General features: G+C 38.8%; 1 protein-coding gene across 1 annotated transcript in view; it reads left to right on the top strand.

Moving 5' to 3' along the window:
• The window catches only part of Cacna2d3 (calcium voltage-gated channel auxiliary subunit alpha2delta 3), a 927,251-nt gene that overhangs the window by 149,774 nt on the left and 757,982 nt on the right, over positions 1–19,495 (top strand). The gene's annotated exons all lie outside the window — the stretch shown is intronic.

The raw sequence follows: 19,495 nt of genomic DNA, 5'->3' as shown, positions 1-19,495 counted from the left end.
ATCAGTGGCTTTTCACAGAGGGCCAAGCTCCTGAGACTGTGGCTTTTCCCAGAGAACCTACACTCTCTTTTGGCCTAGCGTGGAGCCACTCTTGGCTGTTAGGGTCTATCCCCTTCCTTCCTTCCTTCTCTCTCTCTCTCTCTCTCTTCCTTCCTTTGTGACATTTTACCGACTTTTGGCTTTTTAATTTCTGCATGTGGCTAAGCTACAGGTTTAACTGCTCTATGACCTCTCATGGTGCCTACCCTGGTAAAGTTGTCCCTCCCTGGGAAGAGCTTCCTCTTCCTATTGGGGAAACCTTCCACTGGGTGAAGGTGACTCTCATTGGTCAGATTCCTTTGCCCCATTGAAAAATGGCACTACAGTCACTGCTTCTCCAGCCCAAGTTAGCTGCTAGCTGCTCTGGAAGGCTCTATGCCATTATCAAAGATGGCGTTCTTCTCCATTGCAAGCAGGGGAGGGCTGCTACCTTCCAGATGCTGTTCTGTGAGAAGGAGTGAGGATGTCTTTTGTGGGATACTCACACTTTCCTTTTTTTTTTTTTTTTGACCATTCACAATTTACATCCATCTGTAACTGGGCCACCATTTTAAAGAAAATTGTTCCTGTCGGCTCGCTCCTTTGTTTAGGAGCCTAACATGATCCTCTTGTTGCCTGTAATGGAAGTATACTTCTTGGAGCTTAGTCTTCAAGGGTCTTCCTTGTCTGCTTCCCAATCTGCTCTTTTCCTACCCTTTATGTGTTGACTGATCATATTCCTATCCCTAGGTCTTTCATTATGCTGTTTACTCTACCTGAGAGCCCCTTCTCCACACTACAGCCAGGCACTCTGGAAATCTCTTGGGTCATCCCAAGTGTCTTCCAGTAAAGTCTTTTCTAACAGATTTTCCCCAGATCAATCTTTAACCTTTCATTATTGAGGTGGAAATGGATTTCTAGAGGCATGAGGCTGTTTATACATTCAACAAATGTCATAGTGGATGGGCAAGAAAACAACAGAGCAAAAAAAAATTCTGTGAATCTAGACCATTGTTGCCAAATTTAGGGACAAAAAATAGGTGTGTGAGGGCTCAGCTTTGGACTATATCTTAAGTCAATGCTGTGCATATTGAGTTTTTTTTATTGTGAAAATACCATTCAGAGGGGTTACAATTACATGGGCAAGGTAATGAGTACATTTCTTATCAAACATTGTTGCCTCCTCCTTTGTTTCCCCTTCCCATCTCCCCCACTCCTTCCCCCAATGGCCAAAGTTCATTTTTGACATAATGACTTGTACATCTCATTGTTGCAAAGGGTCCATCTGTATCCCTATTTAAATGATTTGTTTTTGCCCTTCCCATCCACAAATTATACCAACATCAAATACAGTAAAAGAAGGCGTTATACCATGGGGGAGGGACATACAAAGCAACAAAGAAATCATCTTATAAATATGTTAGAAATAATCGTAAGAAAGAAAAAAAAACATTTGAATACTTATCTTGGGGTTCATTTCACCTAACATCAACTTATCTGATCTTTTCTGCTTGTCTCAGACATATACTAGTTATTGCAAATAAGGGAAACCATGGGACCTATGTTTCTTTGGGCCTGGCTTACTTCACTTAATATAATTTTTTCCAAGTCTTTCCATCCTAACAAATGGGGCAATGTCATTCTTTCTGATGGAGGCATAGGATTCCATTGTGTATATATGTAAAGCCGAATTCAGAAATCTTTACCCAAAAGATCACCAGAGACCGTTAGCAATGTAAAAGCAAAGGTGTCTTTATTGCAAGCTCGAGTTTGGTCCCCTCAGACGTACATAGAAGCAACCGATGATGCTGAGAGGCCCCAAGCCCAGGATTACAGCACCTTTTATACACTTTTTAGGGAAGACAGGGACTTTGCATACATCATAGCATCTTGTAACAAATCACTACACACCATGGGAAAATCATAAAACAACTCTGTAGTATGATTGGCACACTACAAAGCAAGAAAGGACCAGAAACAGGTTGTTGCTTAGTTCAAGGGGACTGACATACTTTAAACTGGTTGGCTTGCACCACAGGGGAGTCTTCAAGAGGATATGTGCTAAACTGCAGGGTGTCGGGTTTAGATAATGGTCACCAGACCCCAGGAGGGGCTGTTATGGAATTTCAGATACCTCGACATCCTGCCTTAAGCAAACACCATCTGTGCTTACCAGGATTGTCTGTGCAAGGCTATTTCAGATATCTCGACATCTGTGGCTGGAATAGGTCAAGGGTTAAGTTGCAGAACTGAGATGGCAGTCTTAAGAAAAATGGAGTTGCTTAGGTTCCTCATATATACCCTATTTTCTTGATCAATTCATCTACTGAGGGGCATCTCGGTTGGTTCCATATCTTAGCTATGGTAAATAATGTTGCAATAAACATAGTTGTGCTGGTATCTTTAGTATGGTCTTGCTTGTGATCATTTGGGTAAATGCCCACAAGTGATTGATTTTTGAAAAGGGATTTGAGTTTAACTCTGCTTCCTCTGGTAGACCTCAAATCATGTCACTAAGGTATGTGGCATGGCTGAAATCACTATGTCAATGCTTGTCATAACTAGAAATGGAACAGTCACTCTTTCTCTGACCGATTAATGATATGGTGACTTCTTGGATCTTCTTGTGTCTAATAGGGGCTTAGCCTGAATATATCAGCAGACATTGAGTGAAGAGGACAAAAGCACATTTATTAGACTTTGGTGCTATTACAGGTGTGCGCAGGTTTGTACTATTACCCAAAATGTCCAGATTTTTCCGTATGTACTGGAATGTGGTGACTGACACATACATGACAATTTATTGGCAGTGGGATTTTTCTTGTTGATGTGGCCAACTCTGAAACAATTTTCTTCTCTGGTCAGGAACCTCTGTAAGAATTGGCCTTATGTACATAGCTTTTGACCTCTTCTGCTTGTCCTATACATATGCAGATAAGGAAAGCCATGGGACTTATGTTTCTTTGAGTCTGGCTTACTTCACTTAAAATAATTTTTTCCAAGTCTTTCCATTTCCTAACAAATGGGGTGGTGTCAATCTTTCTGATGGAGGCATAGAATTCCATTATATATATATATATATATATATATATATATATATATATATATATATGCCACATTTTCTTGATCCATTCATCTACTGAGGTGTATCTGGGTTGGTTCCATATCTTAGCTATGGTGAATAATGCTGCGATAAACATAGTTGTACTGGTAGCTTTAGTATGGCCTTGTTTGTGATCATTTGGGGAAATGCCTAAAAGTGAGATTGCTGGGTCATAGGGAAGCTCTATGTGTAGTTTTTTTGAGGAACCTCCATATTGCTTTCCAAAGTGGGAACAAGTTTATACTCCCACCAACAATGCAGTAGGGGTTCTCTTTTGGCCACATCCCCTCCAGCATCTATTGTTACTAGATTTCTTGATTATAGCCATTCTGGCTGGGGTGAGGTGGAATCTCAATGTTGGTTTTTTTTGGGGGGGGCCTGATCATGGGGCCTGAACTCTGGGCCTGGGCACTGTCCCTCAGCTCTTCAGCTCAAGGCTAGCGCTCTACTACTTGAGCCACAGTGCCACTTCTGGCTTTTTTTCTTTTTGCTTGTGTGGTGCTGAGGAATTGAACCCACGGCCTCAGGCATGCAAGGCAAGCGCTCCACCACTGAGCCACCTTCCCAGCCCCTCAATGTTGTTTTGATTTGCATTTTTTTTGTCGGTCATGGGGCTTGAACTCTGGGCCTGGGTGCTGTCCCTCAGCTCTTCAGCTCAAGGATAGCACTCTACCGCTTGAGCCATAGTACCATTTCTGTTTTTCTGAGTGGTTTATTTGAGATAAGAGTCTCATGGTCTTTTCTGCCCGAGCTGGCTTTGAACCACCATCCTCAGATCTCAGCCTCCTGAGTAGCTAGGATTACAGCCACTGGTGCCCAGCTGTTTTGAATTTCTTTTATGGCTAGATAAGTTGAGCATTTCTTCATGTGTCTGTTGGCCATTCTTATTTCCTTCAGAGAAGTCTCTCTTAAGTCTTTAGCTTACTTATTAATTGGGTGGTTGCTTCTTTGAGGATTTTGTATTGGGGGATTTAGTTTTTTGAGTTCTATGTATATTTTAGCTATGAGACCCTATACCTGATGCTAAGCAAAATGGACCCCAACATAGGGACTCGAGAGGTTTTATCTTTGTTGCTGTTCTTTTTAATGTACTTATAATGTACTGTGTGATTTTTTTTTGTTTCTTTGTATGTTCTTCTCCCATCATACAACCCCTGTTGTCACTGTATTTGATTCCAGTACCCTGCATCTTTTTTTTTTTTGGTCGATTGTGGGGCCTGAATTCTCAGCCTGGGCGCTGTCCCTCAGCTCTTCAGCTCAAGGCTAGTGCTCTACCAGTAGAGCCACCCGGCCACTTCTGGCTTTTTTTTTTTCCTGCTTATGTGGTTCTAAGGAATCAAACCCAGGGCCTCATGCATGAGAGGCAAGCACTCTACCACTAAGCCACCTTCCCAGCCCTGCCCTGCATCTTGTATAGACATTTTTCTAATTTGGAGAGGGGAAGGGAAATAACAAAATGCTGAAATAAGGATACTGGATGACCCATTGTAACAATGAGATGTACAAAACAGTATGTTGAAAACGAACTTTACAACTTTGCGGGGGGGGGGGGGGTGGCGGGGGACAGGAAGGAGAGTTGGGGAGGTGGGAAGGAAAGGGATGGTCAGGGAAAAATAAAGGAGGGTGTAAAAATGCTGGGTAGGAAATGGACTCATTACCTTGCTCATGTAACTGTAACCCCTCTATACAGTATCTTTATTATAAAAATATATTAAGATAAATAATAATAATAAAAATAAAATAAATAATAAATAAATATATATTAAGATAAAAAGCTGGCCTTTTAGAATAGCCTGTCTTCTTCCTGGTCTCTATTTCACTCTGAAAAAAAATGAGCTTCTTAGAATAACAATAAAATTATTGAATGTAGTTTTCTACATTTTTTGTTCTCCTTTTTTTGTGGCTAATGCTGGTACTTTATAGATCTGTTGGCTTCTTCCTTTATTCTTCTGGACTGACTTTCAGGCTACAGTAAGCAGGGTCTAGTTATGACCACTGAAGCAAGAATGCAGATCCAATGAGTAATTATTAAGAACTTTCCAGAATATTAGCTGTTTTAGTTGTTGCAGTGACTAGTGATGGAATAGTCCATTAGACATTTCTGTTCCCAGCAACTCCTGAGAATTGATTCCAATCTGAAGCAGCCAACTGCTTTGATCAATACCATAATTACTCTTATTGATGGATTGTTTTACAATGGTAGCCATCTAGGCAGTCCGTCAGCTCAGGAGGCACCAGAACTGTCCCCAGCAAGCTGTAATGTACCGCAAATATCTGATTCAAATCAACTTACTATTGAGGCCAGGATGACAAGCGTGAAATTAATTGTTCCACTTCATGTAAGACCTGCATTCTTCTTTTGAGAGAGTAATTGGTTGCTGTGTGTAGTATGAGAGCAGGGGGAACTTTGCCTCTGCTGTGTTTACGGACTTAACTTTTTCCCCACCAGCTATCTTTTCCCCTATTCTTGTAGGTGTCAGCAGTGTTGTTTAGTTGCTGTTTCTACTGTTGTGTTTTAGTAATTCTTGTCATGTCAGATATCTGAGTGCTTTCTTTTAGAAAGGTTTATTTCAGCTGGGGTATGATTCTTTATCTAAAAACCTTCTTTATTAAAACAGAATATTTGTTGGCCAACAGAAAAGCAAGACCTCAAAAGTGTTTCAATGAATGGAAAAGAGTAATTTGGCAGATGGGAGTGGGCCCGGTGTCTTTCCATGGCTGCACCAGGCTAACTCTAAAAGTAGGATCATCATGTTGAGCATCTTCTGAACACAGTGGCCTTTCGGAGTCCCATTGTTGGAGAAATAACTCTGGTAGAAGTCAAGAAGAGAGGAAGTCAAGGACAACTGAGGAATTCTGAAGGTGGCATGGTCTCAGCAGTTGCTGGTCATTAATCCTCACCAGAAACGTTACTGTTACATTGGAGAAAGCTAATAGCTAATAGAACTTGAGAGAAATTTTGTGAAATTGCTTTATTAGAAAGTCAATTGCACACGTTCATAACTAGTACAGGAAGTTAGAAATGTAGGGGTATCGATGCCTCGTAACCTTTTGTTTTTGGAAATTGATACTAGTATTACTAGGCATATTAATAGTTTTTAATTTAATACATGTTTATTGTAGCATTTCTGAGTTGATTCTGTAAGAATTGGTAACAGTAAAAGGAATTCTATAGATAATCAACTCTGTAGTCTACCAATATTTATCATTTGCTGCTGTAAGCACTGCTTAGTCCCTGTAGTGAACAAAGAAAATGAGACTCTGGGCTCTGGAAGAATATAAAGATAATAATTGTATAGACTAATATGTAAAATAATGGCAGAGGCAGAAGGAAGCAGCTGTGGCTGCTATTAGACAATGAAGGCCAAGAAAGAGTAAATAAGTTTGACTGAAGCATAGCTCATGGTCCTGAAACAACCTTCACCAATAAACTTAGTTTGTCTTTGAGATGGTCCAGTAGCAGCACTTTTACACTTTGAACAGAGGAGATTTGATGTTATCAGCATTCAGCAGGAAAGGAGCCAACATAAAATACCTGTCTGGGAAGGCTAGGGAAGATTTTGGAGATAAGTGATTCAATTTCTGCTCAGTCATGTAAGTGTTTGAAAGTATTGATTGAACACTTTCATAACACCTGAAGGGATCAGAAGTGATTAATAATAAATAACATACAATAGTAAGAATCAGAGAATCTCAAAGCCCCACACGATTACTCTACCACAGCATGGAACCTCATTAACTCACATATCTGCCATAGATAACAGCTAAAGTATTAACCAGATCATCATACTTTTCTGCCTCCCACTTTTTGAGTTCTTTGGGAGATTCCCCCTCTTTCTGGTATATGAGGAGCTCTTGTAAAGAGGAACCTATAGTGGCCTGACCAAGGTCTGATATCCCACTGGACACAGAATTGCCCTCCAAATGGCCTTATGACTCAGTATAAACCAACCAGAGCCCTCTCTAGAGTTCTTTCTTGGAGCCAGTAGGAAAATATTCTCCCTTTCCAGGAGGTATTGTGACATGCACCAATCTGGTACCTGGATGGCCTTCTTTTGGCTGAAAGACAGGAAGAGCTGAGAGTTGTGATGGAGAGACAAAGATTACAGATGCAGATTTGGCCAGCAATTAGGTGTTCATGATTGTTTTGGGGTTACCTTGTCTAAATTATACACAGTTGGTAGAAACTTACCCTTTAAAAATGAAAAATTGACTAGATATTGGTAACTCAAACCTATAATCCTACCTGCTCAAGTGGCTGAGATCTGAGAATTACAGTTCAGAGCCACCCTTGGACAAACAAATATGAGAGACTTACCTCCCCAATTAATCAGCAAAAAGTTGCAAATGGAGAGATGGCTCAATCGGTAGAGCTCCAACCTTGAGCAAACAAGCCAAGTGACAACAGAATAAAACTCTGACTTGAAGCCCAAGTACTGGCCAAAAAGAAATGAATAATGTAATTTTGAAGTTCACTTCCTTTAATGGAGGAAATTTCATTTCTGTTGAGGTCCACAGAGATGTGTTTTCACTGTGTAGTAGAAGGGAAAAGAACTGTTCCATGACCAAGTACTGAGTTAGAGCTCAGCCATCTGGTCTCTGGAAGAACTTGCAGTGATTGGAAGAATCCCTTAAAGTAACTTTTATGATTCCAGCATCGTAAGTATACATCACAAAGGCTGTATGTGAAGAAAACATACAAATGAAAAATTCATTTATTTAGAACAGAAGCCTGCCAGTATGTTTGTGTAGCTGCAAAATGGGGACTTCTGAGGAGGACAAATCAGCAGCTGTTGAAGCAAAGTCCTGAATTCTAGCCACTCAGCTTTCGCAATGCTCAGGAATTTTCAGTTGTATTTAGACCAGCTGCTCTGCTAAGATTTGGTAATTTATGGACAGAGGAGTCTTGAATAAACATGTTTCATCTTTCTTCTCCTTGCGAGTTCAGGATTTTCAGCTTTCTAACTTCTTCCAGGAGCTGAAGCTAGTAATGTTTGGTGTTTGCAAATGTGGAGTCAGCTATTCAATTAGCTACTTGGATCATTTATCAGATGAAGTAGGATGTGGTAAAGTTCCTTTTTTTACAGTACAAGGTAAATGTGAGATGGAGCCTCACTTTCTATTTGGGCTTGCAACTGTACTACACCTGTACTACAATCTGATTATCTTAGGTTTCTCATCAATGTAGGATTGTAGTCATGCATGATGGAATTCAAGTTTTCTCTATTGAGATAGCCTCTCTCAGACTTTTCTGTCTGGGCAGGCCTAGAACCTTGATTCTCCCAATCTCAGCCTTCCAAGGATTTTAGGATGACAGGCATGTTTGACTATACCTAGATATGGGGTATAAAGTAGGTGTCATTAACTTTTTTGCCTAAGTTCACCTCAAACCACAATCCTCCCATTCTTAGCCTACGAAGTAGCTAAGATTACAGGCATCAGCTGCCAACACCTGGCTTACTTTCTATTTAGTTACTTCATTTATTTTATGGTACACTGATGTTCTTACAACTTGTCTTATTGCTCTCATTTTTTTTTTCTGGGGACCAAGTCCCTTGGTTGAATACCTTACATTTATACTTTGTCTCTTTTGGCCCTCTGGATATTCCTCCCTCCCCTTTGTCTCCTGTCTTTCTTGTTAGTGCTTAATAGGTCTCAGCCATATTGGTCCTTTTTCTTCCTTAGACATGCCACCCTCTTTCTGCTTAAGACCTTGACTACCACATTTCTTCTGCCTTTGATGCTCTTCTCCTAATCTCTTATACTCTAGGCTCACTACTTAAGTCCAAGCTAATGTCATCTCCTTAGAATTGCTGGTACCAACAAGGCAGAGCAAATCTTCTGCCCAGTAACTATCATGAAACACTGCCTTGTGCAAATGGCTTCATATAGAATTTGAACTCTTCTGTTTATTTCCTCTTTCTTCCCTCTAGAATATAAGGAGAGTAAGGGAACTGTCTGCTTTATTCATCAACTGTATTGTTGGCACTTGGGTCCTGGCACACAAATGCTCAGTAAGAATGTCTAGTATGAATAGATAAGTAGCCTACCTTTTCTCTGAGCAGTGACCTCAATTTCTCTGTTATGGAGTGAGAAGTGGGATGGAATATTCACATTAAAGTAGATGTGGGTTTGTTTTGGCAATGGTGGGGCTTGAACTCAGGGCTTAGATATTGTTCCTGAATACTTTTGCTCAAGTCTGGCACTCTATCACTTTGCATCACAGTTCAACTTCTGGTTTTCTGGTGGTTAATTGGAGATAAGAGTCTCACAAACTTTTCTGCCTTGGCTGGCTTTGAACCGTGATCCTCAGATCTCAGCCTCCTGAGTAGTAGGCATGAGCCACCAGGCTTTAAGGTAGATGTTTTGATTCTCATTTAATTCTTATGAAAAGTTTCACTACCAATAATATTCAAGCTCATTTTTTCTTTATGTTTGGAGTTGAATTTCATTTTGGGTATCCAGATCCATTTTGGTGCTTGTACCATGAGGGTTAATGGAAATGTTCTCTTTCCTGTGCCAGATGCTGGAGCTTGGTCCCAGGACTGTTTATTCATTGCTGTATGCTTCATCCTAGCAAGTGCATCATTGGCATAATCATAAGGGCGTAAGGGGCAAGGGAGGCTTTGGGTTGTACTCCTTACTTTGCCTGCTTTGGACAGAGTTTTGCAATTTTAGAATCTCTCTGAATAAGTGGGTGGTTTGTTATGGGTGAAAGGACATAACTCCTTCTTCAGGTGTTCTTTTGACAATGGCTAAAAGATACAAATGCAGTCTCCCCTTCAGTATAGGCAGCCAAAGTAAAGAAAATGGAGGGTCTTGTGTGTTCAGTAATACCAAGTCTTAGATTCTACCTGATACTACCCCAGGTGTATAAAAGGAGGAAACACTTCCACACACCTATGGGTATAGTTCAACAAATAGAAATGTCCCTTGTGGGTGACATGCCGGAATTCTTGAGAATGTAGAATATATGGTTTTTCTGTTTCCCTGACAGGAATGGCACAAATTCCCCCGAGATGCTTGCTAAGCCAGTTAAGGCAGGTTGGGGAGGGGTTTGTGAAAGCTTTCGAGATTTGGGGGCTGGGAGGAGGAAGCATCCATTTCGATTTTTTGCTTCTCTTCTCTAAGGAATTCCATATTTCACTTTAGTTTATTCCCAGAACCCATGACAGGCTGCATAATTGCTGGACCGACATAAATCTATAGCAACGATGGGTAGATTTTGCTGACGTGATTGCTTTGGCTGCAAGACCCGGTCTTGCAAGTGCATGTCTGCGTATCACATGACAGGCACAGGCTGTGGTAGGATCAGGACAGAAAGCTATTGTGTCTCCAAGGTCATGTTGGGAGATGGAGGAATTGTAGTGAAAGGAGCACCACTTAAGCAGAGTTCCCACACATAGGGAAAGTAGGGAGATAAAGAACCATGGTAGACCCAAGAAAGGAAGGCTGAGAGCTAAAAGCAGATATATTTAATGTAAACACACTGGTTAAAATCCTGATTGATCAGAACTCTTTCCTTATAGGTTAAGAGTTTCTCAAAAGAGATACTGAGAAAAATAGGATCCTTATCAAATAGCTTAAAGGATTTTAGATTTTTTGCCTTTAAATCTATCCATTCTGTCTACAGATACTTGCTGAGCCCACAGTGAGGAACACTGTGATAGTAATAGGCACAAAGGAGTAGGAAAAGACAGACAGTTTTCTTGCCAGCGGAAGCTATGGTCTAGACAAGAAGAAGCCCTTGTACAATTATAGACATTCGTAGATTTACACTAGGGTCACATCCTGATAAACACATTATTGTACACAACATAAGTTGAAATTCATTTGCTACACCTAGCCTCCTGGACATCTTAGGCTAGCAACACAGCATGCTGTTGAGAATAGGTTGTTTTTCCTGACTGTTTAGGAGCTGAGATTGTCTTAGCTACGCAGCATCGATTGAGAGAGTATCATACTACATATGGCTCCCCATGAAAACATCAAAATTAACCATTTGAAGTATTTGACTGAACACATATCATGTTTGCACATCGTAAAGTGGAGTCATTGTAGGCTGCAGACCTTCTGCAATTACAGTTCCCTTTTCAGCCAGCCACATTGTTTCTTTCCAGGACTGATAGCAAAAATGATTTTACTTTTTCATCTTCTTTTTTTTTTTTTTGCTTTTATTTTCAATATATTTGAAAAAGTACTGAAAATTAAATTTGTAAAAATATATACTAAAATGGTGTAGATTTGTAAAGATTGTAAAAATGTATACTAAAAATATACTCAATATACTCATATGGAATAATAAAAGACTGTGAATAGCAAAAACAGTGCTTAGCAGGAAGAACAGTATTGAAGAACTTCAAACCCTATTACAAAGCCATAGTAATTAAAATTATTTGGTACTGGCAAAAGAATAGGACTGAACTGTATTGTTGGTGGGAGGGAAACTTGTTCAATCACTTTGGAAAGCAGTATGGAGGTTCCTCAAAAGGCTAAACATAGTGTTCCCCTGTGACCCAGCAATCCTACTTTTGGGCATTTACCCAAATCATCACAAACAAGGTCATACTAAAGCTACCAGCACAACTATATTTATCACAGCATTAGTCACCATAGCTAAGATATGGAACCAACCCAGATGCCCCTCAGTAGATGAATGGATCAAGAAAATGTGGTGTATATATATATATATATATATATATACATATATATATATATATATATATATACAATGGAATTCTATGCCTCTATCAGAAAGAATGACACTGCCCCATTTGTTAGGAAATGGAAAGACTTGGAAAAAATTATATTAAGTGAAGTAAGCCAGACTCAAATAAACATAGGTTCCATTGTTTCCTTATTTGCAATAACTAATATATGTCTAGAATAAGCAGAAGAGGTCAAAAGCTATGTACATATGACCATATAAGATGACGCTAAGTGAAATGAACCCCAAGATAGGGACACAAGAGGTTTTTTTCTTTGTTGCTGTTGTTTCTAATGTACTTATAATCTACCATGTGATTTTTTCGTTTCTTTTGTATGTTCTTCCCCCATGGTATAACCCCTGTTTTCACTGTATTTGATTCCGGTACCCTACATCTTGGGGAGGAGAAGGGAAAAAAATAAAATGCTTAAATATGGATACAGGTTGACCCATTGTAACAATGAGATGTACCAGACACTATGTTGAAAATGAACTTTACAACTTTGGAGCAGGGTAGGGAGGTATTGGGGAGGTGGGGAGGAAAGGGGAGGGTAGGGAAAAAACAAAGGAGGGAGTAACAATGCTCGATAGGAAATGTATTCATTAACTTACTCATGCAACTGTAACCCCTCTGTACAGTATTGTTACAATAAAAATATATAAAAATATATTTAAGAAGAATATGCCTGAGGACTGACTGATAGAACAGAATAGAAGACTCAGAATGGCACCCACAGACCCATAGCCTCCTAATACTTGATAAGGGTGCCAAAAACAGGATGGAAGAAAGACAGCCTTATCAACATATGATACTGGCAGAATTGGCTATGTATGTGCAGAAAACTGAAGCTAGATCCTTATATATCCCTCTGTACCAGAACCACTTCCAAATCGATCAAAAACCTTAATGTAAGGCCACATACCGTGAACATATTACAGGAAGGGGTTGGGGAAACACTAGGACTCTTAGGCATGGGTTGAAACTTCTAAGTGAAGATCCAGAATCACAAAGAAAGACTAGATAAATGGGATTGCATCAAACTGAACAGTTTCTACATGGCAAAGTACATAGCTAGGAAGATAAATAAAAAGCCCACAGAATGGCAGAATATCTTTACTAGTTGTGCACCAGACATTTATTTTTATTTATTATTATTACTTATTTATATATGTATTATTTATTATTATTTGTAAAATGTACTTAAAGCCCCAAATATTAAAGCCCCAAAGCCAAGTCCTCAAAAAACCTAATTAATAAATGGGCTAAAGGCTTAAAGAGAGACGTCTCAGAAGAAAAAATAAGAATGGCCAATAGACACATAAAGAGATGTTCAACATCTCTGGTCAGAAAAGAAATGCAAATCAAAACAAGCAGAAAAGGTTAGATAAGTTGATGTTAGGTGAAATGAACCCCATGGTAAGAATTCAAATGTTTGTTCTTTCTTGAGATTGTTTCTAACATATTTATAAGATGATTTCTTTGTTGCTTTGTATGTCCCTCCCCCAAGGTATAACCCCTGCTGTCATTGTATATGATGTTGGTATAATTTGTGGAGGGGAAGGGCAAAAACATCGTTTAAATAGGAATACAGGTGGACCCATTGCAACAATGAGATGTACAAGTTGTTATGTCGAAAAACAAACTTTACAACTTTGTCCGGGGATGTGGGGGTATGTCCGAGGGGTGGGGGGTGAGAGATGGGAAGGAATGGGAAGGGGAAACAAAAGAGGATGCTACAATGCTTGATAAGAAATGTACTCATTACCTTGCCCATGTAATTGTAATCCCTCTGTATAGTATTTTCACGATAAAAAAATACGCTAAAAACAAACAAAAAAACTAACATGGAGATTCTACCTCACTCTGGATAGAATGGCTATGATCAAAGAAAACTATTAATAACACATGCTGACACAGATGTAGCCAAAAGGGAATGCTACTACACTGTTGGCGAGGATGTAATGTGGTTCAGTTACTCTAGAAAGCAGTATGGAAATGCCTGAAACAACTAAACATAGAGCTTTCCTATGACGGAGCAATTCCTCTCCTGGGCATTTATCCAATAGACCACAAATGAGGACACACTAAAGCTACCAATACAACTATGTTCATTGCAGCATTGTTTACCATAGTCAAGATGGAATCACCTCAAATGCTCCTCAGTAGATTAATGGATCAAGAAAATGTGATGCACACACACACACACACACACACACACATGTATACTATACATATATATGTATATATAATATATATGCTTTCATATATGTGTGTAACATATATATATATCAAATAGAATTCTGTGCTTTCATTAGAAAGAATATACCATATGTAAGGAAATGAAAAGACTTGGAAAAAATTATATTAAGTGAAGTAAACCAGATTCAAAGAAACATAGGCTGCCTGGTTTTCCATTGTAACTAGAATGTGCCTGCAAATCTACAAGTAAACACACTGGATGGTAAAAGACAAAAAAATACACTGACATGATAAATTGTAGAGGACTCTAGACATTCACATGGTAAGAACAAAGGAGGATATTCTTATGAGGGGATCACAAAGGCTCAATAGCTATGTGCATATGATCATATAAAGTGATGCTTATTGAAATGAACTCCAAGAAATGGAAATGAGTTTTTTTGTATTTTACTATTTCTTCTCTCTTTATTCACTGTTTTTTTATTTCTGTGCCTTTTGTATGTAAGTTTATTTGTTTTGGGGAGGGTAAGCAGAAGCACAGAAATGGTGGGACAGACAAAGGATGAAGAAATGCATCAGTGATACTCACTAGACATTATGTTGAAAATGAACTATACAACTTGGTGATAAGAGTCAGGAGGGAAAAATGGCAGAAAAGGAGGAAAGAGGTGACACTGTTCAAATAGAAATACACTCATTACCTCATTTATGTAACTAACCCCTCTGTGGTCATCTTTACAGTAACAAGAAAAAAAATATAAAAATTATAATTAAAAGCAATTAAAATTTAAATCAATTAATATTTATATCGAACCATTAAACCATAATTTAAAAATTCAAATATAATTTAATAATTAAATTTAAAATTAATATTTAAATTATAATTAAAATTTAAATTATAAATATACATTTAATTTAAGAGATTTCTCAGAAGAAGAAGAAAATAGTGTACCTAGAACAAATCATGTTAAGTGAAGTAAAACAAGCTCAGAGAAACATATAGCATGTGTTTTCTTTCATATGTGGAAGCTAGATGTAAAATGCACTGGGACATGATAAATTAGAGAGGACTTTAGGCATTCATACACAGTGAGATTAAAAGGAGGATCTTAGGAGAGGCACCCAAGGGCACAATGCCCCTGTGCCTGTGAACATATAATATTTATCAAAATGAATTCCAGGAAATGAAAATGGGTTTGTTTTCTGCTATTGTTGATTAAGATGATGTTTGTTTTTGTTTTTTGGCTTTTTTCTTGTTTTTTTTTTTTTGTCTTATTATTTATCTGTCTTATGGGAGGTAAGAAGAGCATAGAAATGGAGGGACGAAGGATGGACAAATGTATCAGTGGTACTCAGTAGACACTATGTTGAAAATGAACTATATAATTTATGGGTGGATGGCACTGGGAAACTGGGAGAGAGCAAATGAAGGTGTGACATTGTCCAAAAATAAATGTACTCATAACTTATGAAATGGTAACTCTTCTGGGCATCATCTTAATAACAATAAAAACTTACAAATTAAAAAAATTAATTTTAATTTAAATGATTCAAGATTACATTTGTTCTATTATTAGAACATTACAGGTAAAACTTAATTTTTTGAGTCTACTCACTTCCCTCAATCATGGCAGATTTATAGCATAACTTTGAAGAGGATCTTTCTACACATGTATGCACAAATCACAAATACATACATTTTGTTGTGTGTGTTCAGGAATGCAATGCATGCTATCTATGATCATGTCAACCTATTTATGCTGTAATACATTTTTATATTAATTCATGTTGGTACTTGTGAAATTCCTGGTTACTAATAATCCTCCTTTGGAACTTTGTAAGTTTGTGACTGTCTACTGACAAAAAATAGAAAAAAAAAACAGTGGATAGAAACAGTTTACATCTGTGGAGTACTTATTGGTAACCAGTTACTGTTGTAAGTCTCATGGGGATTGTCCTGTGCAATCATGAGAACACCACGGTGGTGAGAGCACTGTTTTAATAATCATTTCACAGCTGAGGGAATCTCAGGCACTGAGAAATAAGGTGATTTGCCTAAGGTGACGCAGGGATGGAGTTATGCAAGACCTGAAACTTGATAGTGCAGCACAGAGCCCATCTCTTGGCTTTCTTACCTATGATTTCCGGGACTTTAGATGCTAAATGCAACCCAGGAAGCAGCAAATGATTGGAATGCACTTGATTCCCTAAGCAGCTGGGAGACTAGTTTGTGCATTCATCATTTCAGTGATTTGGCAAATACCTGTTGAGCACCTCTATTGTGCCAAGTTCTCTGCTGGTCCCCAGCAACATACCACTGAATTGGCCACATGGCCTTCATTTTTTCCTCATGAAGCTCACAGTTATAGAAGGTATATAAGATACCTATACTTGCTAGGGCAGGAATTTTGTTTCTTTCTTTTTCTTGCATATCGGATGACATTTGTTAAACTGCAGCCAATTTTAACATGGATCCATTGGCATAGTCAGAAAAGATTATTCCCTTCTCTAGTGACAGTGGTGACTGCTGTCTATGTTGTGTCTGTATAGACAGAAGGAAGCCTCCAGCAGCATGTCCTGAATGCTGGTGTTTTATCCCTTCTCGCTGCCCAGCCACAATATGGCAGATTTGCTATTCATCTAGCTCAATCATCATTAGCATAATGGGCTCTGGTGCCCACCCAGATGTGGTGGGTGGTGTCCTCTGCTGATTACAAAGATTACAGACCAGCATTTCAGGAAGCTGCTCTTACTTCCTGTCCTCACATCACTTCTGTGGCTTGATTTTTCAGCTCAAGTGTTAAAAAAAGAACTAATGGAAAGGTTCTCTTATTTAATATATCTTGTACAATGATGAAAGATAATCACAGTGTTTGAAAATTTTTCTTTGAAAATCAGGATAACAGTTAAGGACAATAAATTACTTGGTTTTAGTTGTCCTAACCAATGACTCAGATTATGTATGAGGTATGAGAATAAATACTTCATATCTCATACCATAGCTTTTCTCCTTGTTTGGACCTACAGTAATCTTTGATCTTAGGATGAAAAAAGGGTTAATGTTGTATCTTTTTCTCTTAAAAATTACACCCTAGCTGGGCACCAGTGACTCATGCCTGTAATCCTAGCTACTCAGGGGCTGAGATCTGAGGATCATGGTTCAAAGCCAGCTGGGGCAGGAAAGTCCTGACACTCTTATCTCCAATAAACCACCAGAAAACAGGAATTGGTACTGTGGCTCAAGTGGTAGAGTGCTGGTCTTGAGCTGAAGAGCTGAGGGAAGCACCCAGGCCCAGATTATCCAGAGTTTGTTCTGGGATCAGCATGGCTAGTGGTGGTATATAAGCTCTTATAAAGGTACATAGCTATCTGTCTGTTTGTCTGTCTTTGTGCCAGTAGTGGGATTTGAATTCAGGGCCTCATACTCTTGCTTGGCTCTTTCTGCTCAAGGCTGGCACTCTACTCCTGAGCCATACCTTCACTTCTGCTTTTTGCTGGCTAATTAGAGATGAGACTCTCAGGGACTTTTCTGCCCCAGACAGCTTTGAACATTTATTCTCATACCTCAGCCCCCCGAGGAGCTAGGATTATAGCACCTGGCTATTTATTTATTTATGGAAACTGGGTAAATTCATTTTAGTCTTTACATTTTAATCAGTTGAGCCCCAAATTACCAAGCTCTCACACCATAAATACTGCATTTGAACAGAGATACCATCCTTTTAAGAAAATACCTTTTCCTTTTGATACATATAAGAAGAAAAAAAGGGATATATAAAGCTTACCTTTTTTCCCCTTTAGGTTAGAACCCCACTTGTACTTTTTGGAGTTTAAAATTTCAGACTGACCTAATGTCTTTTGAGGTTCATCTTTAGTGTGCTGTTAGCAAAAAAGCAGCTTCCTAGTTCAAAGTGGGAGGAAAATCTAAAGACTTACAAAATATTCAAAAGCTTCCTTGGATATCAAATAGCTCTCAAAAAAAGCATTTGATAAATGAAAGACAGAGGAATTAGAAAAATATGGGCCAATTTTTCTTCATCTATGGCCATATTTAAAAGCAGTGGAAATATGTTCTTAGGTCTAGGGAATTGAGACTTCTGTCAGTGATTTGCATATTTATGGTTCTTCCCAAACTGAAAAAATGGTCTGGTTTGGCTTGAGCCTTATGGAAAAGAGTCCTCTTACCATGCGTTTGGTGAATGGAATTAACCAGACAGATTTTGGAGCATGAGATTTTGGAGATGCTTCTAATAAGTAGAATTGGATGATGTGCGATCTACTGTCAACAATACATTTACTGATATCTTTCCGGCCATTTTTTCAGATAACTGGAAAATAAGATTAAGAGAAATGAGAGGGATTGTTAAAGAGTCCTTTAAAATCTCTTAAGAGGGCAGATTTACTGCACTTATGTAGTTTGGCGTTTAATGTTGTCTGTAGTTACCTTTGGCATCTAGAAAGAGAATGAGGTAGCCAAAAGTGGGGCTTATACTTATGGAGAACAGAAAACTTGCTCATTGCATTGCCTTCTCTACAGAAACCTAGAGGACCCAGCAAAGTTTCTTACTCCTGAAGATCACTGGGCCTTGTGCCATAGTGGTTTGCAATGGAGTCTCTATTTCTTCCCAAAGGTCTCTCAAGTATGCATGGCATTTGCTGCTGAGAAATTGAATGATGGCAGTGGCTGACCAGACCATATTTAAGGGACAAAATTCAAAATCAGAGGGAGTGATATTGGCAGTCAGGGCATGATGTGCTTTACTTTAGATTACAGTTGGGAAAGAATATGATTGGGGTAAAGGAAGGTGATGGCATTAGGTGGCAATCAGTCTAGGTAAGCCTTCACTATCTCTTAGTTACCATAGGTCTATGACTAACTTCTTCACTTCAGTGACCTTTGACACTTGGCATGCCAATCAAAAAACTGTGGGCACACTTAGATGACAGCAGGTCTTATAGGAGAATGGAGAAGCCAGAAATGTCTTGTCTTTAGCACTATTTCTCAGGTTTACCCTAGCAAGGACCACAAATACTTTAATATCAGTAGTTGTCACATATATTTACCCAAAATATGGGCCAAATATAACTTCACAATCATGGTAATTTAGTCCCTAGAGTTACGAATGAGGTCAGTGGGAAGAAAATGCTAGTTCATTAAGAGACACCCATTGTGGATCTTGTCCAGATATCGGTAATGGAATGGTACCACTCAAATAACAGAAGTTTGGAAATTACTACTGTTGCATACTCACTCCAGCTTTCTCAGACTGTTTTCACCTTTTATAGTTTCCAGCTTGGAAATAGAATGTTTCAAGGTGTTATTTTAGGTATGGAATGTGTGGCTTAGCCTTCTTAAGAGCTACTTCATGATTGTTCTTTAATAACAAAGATTTGCTGAAGTTTCAGAGGAGCCGGTATGGTCGACCACAATATCCTGTTCTAAGTTACTCATTTCAGCTTAAATGTG

Source organism: Dipodomys spectabilis, unplaced genomic scaffold (assembly GCF_019054845.1).
Source record: "Dipodomys spectabilis isolate Male_0828 unplaced genomic scaffold, ASM1905484v1 ptg000054l, whole genome shotgun sequence".
In the NCBI taxonomy this organism is placed as follows: Eukaryota; Metazoa; Chordata; class Mammalia; order Rodentia; family Heteromyidae; genus Dipodomys; species Dipodomys spectabilis.
The sequence above is the reverse complement of the archived record's forward strand: the minus strand, read 5'-3'. Positions and strand labels throughout refer to the sequence as shown.